The sequence below is a fragment of the Sciurus vulgaris genome, assembly GCF_902686455.1.
Source record: "Sciurus vulgaris genome assembly, contig: HiC_scaffold_611_arrow_ctg1, whole genome shotgun sequence".
NCBI lineage: Eukaryota > Metazoa > Chordata > Mammalia > Rodentia > Sciuridae > Sciurus > Sciurus vulgaris.
The window spans coordinates 2,470,959-2,476,180 of NW_027632409.1; the positions used below are offsets into that span (position 1 = coordinate 2,470,959).

Sequence of the window (5,222 nt, forward strand, 5' to 3'; positions counted from 1 at the left end):
GGTGCAACTTGATGAATATCACACACACAGAGTGGGGAAGAGCACAGGGGGAAGGCCACTTCCTCAGTAACACTGCAGGATTATTTCTACCTCTGCTCTAAGTAATTTACAGTCTGTTTCAAGTTTTTTCTATACACATAGACCTGTGAACAGTATTTCTTTAAGAATTAAAATATATCTTTCACTTTCACTAAGAACGCTGCCTGATTCTCAACTCTCTTCTTTCCTGTGACACTAAGTTAAAGGGCAGTGAAAGTTATCTCATCCTCTATAAGCAAAACTAGTATGCCTCCAACTTCCAGTAATATCTTTGTGTGATCATCATCATCCCTTTGCCGTCTAGCTCCACATTATATCCAATCATACTGATGACTGTCCGATGCTATCTGGAGGCAACTGCCAACCACAGATATAGGCTCACAGAACTTAAAACTGTATGGAAAAACAAATATGTTGTGATTCATTTAAACAAAATACTATATCAAAAAATTACCACAATCCAGTCCTTTGAAGTAGTGAACTTACCAAAGTTAATTATATGGACCAAATAATCATGAAATCTCATTTAAATAGATTCATGAAAGGAGAGTTGGTCAAGACTGTTGCCTTTTCACCAGTCATTCAGGGCACATCTATTCAAAATATTAACCTATTTTTGGTCATATTGAAAATTCAGTTAAGGCTTAAAAATAAATATAATGCAAAGTCCCTCCCAAAAATGAAGTATCATGAAGAGTCTGAAGAGTCAACAGATGAAAAAGGCTCTGTACTTTAGACCATGTTTTCCAAACTCTTCAGGGTACAATGAAAATGAGAAGGGCTTATATAAATATTCATCATGTTTGATGTTTTAGTTGAAGGTAATAGTGGAAGAACTTTGTCAAGAAAAGATACTGAGGGATGGAGAGGTAACCTGTGTTTGATCTCCAGAACCACAAAAAGAAGAGATCTCCAGAGAGTCAGAGAGACAGAGACACAGACAGTCCAATATCCTCACCATAATCACTTGGAACACTAAGATAAAGGAGGTTTTCTATTAAAAATTTACTGAGCAACATTATAAAACTGGGACTGAGAGTAAAATAAACATTGGTTTCCTTCTCCTGCTTTGGCCTCTAGAAGTTCCTCCAGGCCACTTGTTCCTGGTTATGGTGCTGGCTCACAGTACAGACTTATCCTTTTACCAGCTATTCTCATTAAACTTCTAATTTCTTAGATTCTGATAAACAAAACTGAAAAAACTTAACACATAATCTACAGTTAAAACCCCAATATGCTAATAAGTTATGTAATATTTGCAAATCTTTAAAGAATGTAATCTTATCCTTTAAGTTGATTATAATTGATATAACCATACATCAAAATCAACCAATTATTTGAGAATAAAATAATTTACATTTAAAGCTTTGTTATACACTAAAAAATGACACTACTTAAATCATAATGACATTTACTTTGTAATACATATCCTGTTGGTTATTAATAGTGGACTTAATATGCAATAAGTTTCCATTAAAAGTCACTAAAACACACATTATAAACACATATTTAAAGAAAAGATTACCAGAATTATGCACTCTCCTTAATATGCTGTGGGCCTGCTGGAGAGGGTAAGGGTAAGCAGAAAGAGCTGAAGGAGCTGGGGGTTGGGGTAATCAGTGTATACCTGCATTCTCATCTCCACACCATCACACTAACCTCGTCCATGTCCCATTATATTTTTACTATAATAACCACCTCACTGCTCTAATTTTTCAGGTCTGTTTTCTATCATTTTGCTTCTCACTGCACAGAGTTAAGTTCAACCTTAGGCCTAGCACACAACATTTTCATGATTGCTAGGGTTCAGATATGGTGAGAATGTGTCCCCAAAAGGGGACTAGAAACTTTGACAATATTTGAGAGGTGGTGAAATCTTAAGAGGTAGAGTCTGGTAGGAGATCATTTGAAACCACCCTCAGAAAGAAATACTGCTGGGGCTGGGGATGTAGCTCAGTTGGTAGAGTGCTTTCCTCCCAAGCACAAGGCCCTGGGTTCAATCCCTAGCACCACAAAAATAAATTAAAAAAAAGAAAGGAATACTGCCCATTTCATTGGGCTAGGCTAAATTTCAGAGGACTAGACGTGTGTTAAGAAGTAGGTCCTCCTCACTGCTTGGACTCTTCCAGATATACTGCTCACCTCCCTCATGAAAGATACCTCCATCTGACATGCTACACTGCAGCATGACACCCCCACCAGATGTTGTTGCATGAATTTGGATTTTCAGCCTCCAAAATAATCCTGACCAAACATAAACCTCTTTCTTTATCAAGTAGCCAAACTCAGGTATTCTGATACAACAGCAAAAAATAGATTAATATCATCCATGATTGTACATCAAACTGACACTTTGGACTCATTCCCTCGCTCTCCCCTACCTGCAGGTAACATTCTGCAGCCAGATTGAATTACTTGCATCTAATTTTTTTTATGGAAAACAGTATATAAAGTGTTTTGAAACCATGTATCTATGTATATGCTGTGATTTTCTTTCTTTAATAAATGTTTGCTATCCCTTGAAGATACAGGTCAAATATCAGCTTCACAATGAGATTTAATTTTTAAAAAATATAGACTTACTTAGAATAAGGATCATGTTTGATTTCTCTTTTATACAAGACTATATAGAATAATCTCTGCTTAAAATATGGCCAAAATACATTTTCTTGCTTTTAAGTAATAAGACACTATAAACCACATGGTTTAATCTTTTTATCAAATTCATGGTAAGCATTCTTTTAAAAGTTATTTTTAATAAGTTCTATCTAAAATATTTATAAAATTCATTTTACATGTTTTAATTTTGTAATATCTTACATCAGACAATTTTCAGGATGAATGAGAATTCAGGATGCAGGGAATTTAAGCAACTAAAAATTTTAAGTTATTAAATTTTTAACATCAAATATTTTCAATCAACCCAAAAGTATGGATTTTATAATAGTTTTCAGGCAACAAAGAAGTCATCATACCAGTTTTGCCTGCTATAGTATGCATATACTGAAGACCACAGGGCAGCTCTTTTCCATTTTTGGATGGTGTAAAATAAATATCATATTAATAATAAAAGATTCAGGGAAGTTATGATATTAGTTTTACTGCTATTATGGATATCATATAATATTAAAAGTCACAAGACTGCCGTTATATACATTTTTGATGCTGTGTTATAATATCATATTTGTATTAAAGACCACAGGGAAACTACAATATCAGTAGAGGCCACAGCATGGATATCATATTAAAATCAAAGGCCATAGTGGGAATGGTAGTAAAGAATGAAGAAACTTTGGATTGTTCAGAGGGGAGTGATGGGAGGGGTAGGGTGTGGGGAAGGGAAGGAGGGTAGAAAGAGACAGTTATTATTATCCTATATATTATTACCTGATATACATTACCCTTTATACATTTATGAGTATACTACTGGTGTGACTCAGCACCATGTACAGTCAGAGAAATGGGACGTTATGCTCCACTTGTGTAGAATGTATCAAAAAGCATTCTGCTATCATGTAAAACTGATTAGAACAAATTTTAAAAAAATAGAAATTAAAAATCAAAGACCAGTTGGCAGCCATTAAATTACTTTTAGATGCCTATAATTTGGATATTATAATAGTATTAGAGGACACAGGGCAGCTATTTTATTAGTTTTTCATCTATATTATGGTTATCATATTAATATTAAAGTCCACACAGTAACTGTCAATAGTATATTATCTATAACTAATGTAATAATATAATAATAATAATAATGTATCTAAAACTAAACTAGTATAGTATCTAAAACTAATATAATACAGATATGACATTAGTAGCAAAGGGTACAAAGAACATATTTTATTAGTTTAAGATGCTAGAATATGCATTTATACTGGTTTTTAAGGGCAGGTAATATTACTTTAAGATGTTATAGTATGGTTATAACATTAATATTAAATGCATAGTGGAGATAATTTATTACTTTTAGATGCTATGACATAGAAATGACCTTAACTTTGTAGGTCACAGGAAACTTACTATTATTAGATATAGACCATGCTATGGATCTTATGTTAATATTAAAGACCAAGTGGGAGTCACCCACCTCCTCTTCTTCCAACATGAGAGATCAACTGTGTCTTTCACCAAGGACTTCCTGCTAGTGGAGTGAACACAGTCATCTACAAGAACATGACAGTGCCCGAGTAAATCATCAAGCAAGCAAATCACTGCAGCTAAGCAGCACAAGGGCATTATGGACTCTGTGGATCATATCCCCAGGGAACAGGGAGTCCTGTCCTTCTGGCATGGTAGCCTGGTTAATGTCGTTAGCTACTTCCCCACCCAGGCTCTCAAATTTTCTTCAATGATAAACACAAGCAGATCTTCCTGGGTGGTGTGGAAAAGAGGACCCAGTATGGCAATACTTTGCAGGGAACCTGGCATTAGGTGGTGCTGCAGGAGCCACATCCTTGTGTTTTGTGTATCCTGTTGATTTTGCCCAAACCTCTCTAGCAGTTGATGTAGAGAAAGTTGGAGCTGAAAGAGAATTCAAAGGCCTGGGTGACTTACTGGTTAACATCTACAAATCTAATGGGATTGAGGGTCTGTACCAAGGCTTTGATGTGTCTGTGCAGGGCACTATCATCAACTGAGCTGCCTACTTTGGTATCTGTGATCCTGAAAAGGGAATGCTTCCAGACCCCAAGAATACTCATGTCTTTATCAGCTGGATGACCACAGTCTGTCACTGCCATTGCTGTATGATTTCCTATCAATTTAATACTGTTCATCACTGTATGATGATGCAGTTCGAGTGCAAAGGAACTGACATCATGTCCAAAGACAAGCGTCACTGCTGGAGGAAGATTGCTTGTGATGAAGGAGGCAAAATTTCTTCAAGGGCACATAGTCAAAAATTCTCAAAGGCACAGGGTTGCTTTTGTACTTGTCTCCTATGATGAAATAAAGAAGTTTACATAAGTTATTTCCTGAACTTTTTTTTTTTTTTTTTTGCCTGTGAACAGGCATGCTGTATTATATAATGTGTCTAGGGCATTCTGAACACTCTTGGCTGCTTATTAATGGCAATTATGTTCTTGTTGACAATGGGAAGAAATAATATTCATCTGACCAGTTTTCTCTTAAAGTCAAAATGATAATGATGATGATGATGATGATGTAACTCAATGATATTT

General features: G+C 35.3%; 1 pseudogene across 1 annotated transcript; it reads left to right on the plus strand.

Moving 5' to 3' along the window:
* The first annotated feature begins 368 nt into the window (after positions 1–368).
* Positions 369–5,007, plus strand: LOC306652838 (ADP/ATP translocase 2-like; annotated as a pseudogene). The gene is made up of 2 exons: positions 369–434; positions 4,223–5,007. The product of its transcript is annotated as an ADP/ATP translocase 2-like (transcript).
* The last annotated feature ends 215 nt before the right edge of the window (positions 5,008–5,222 follow it).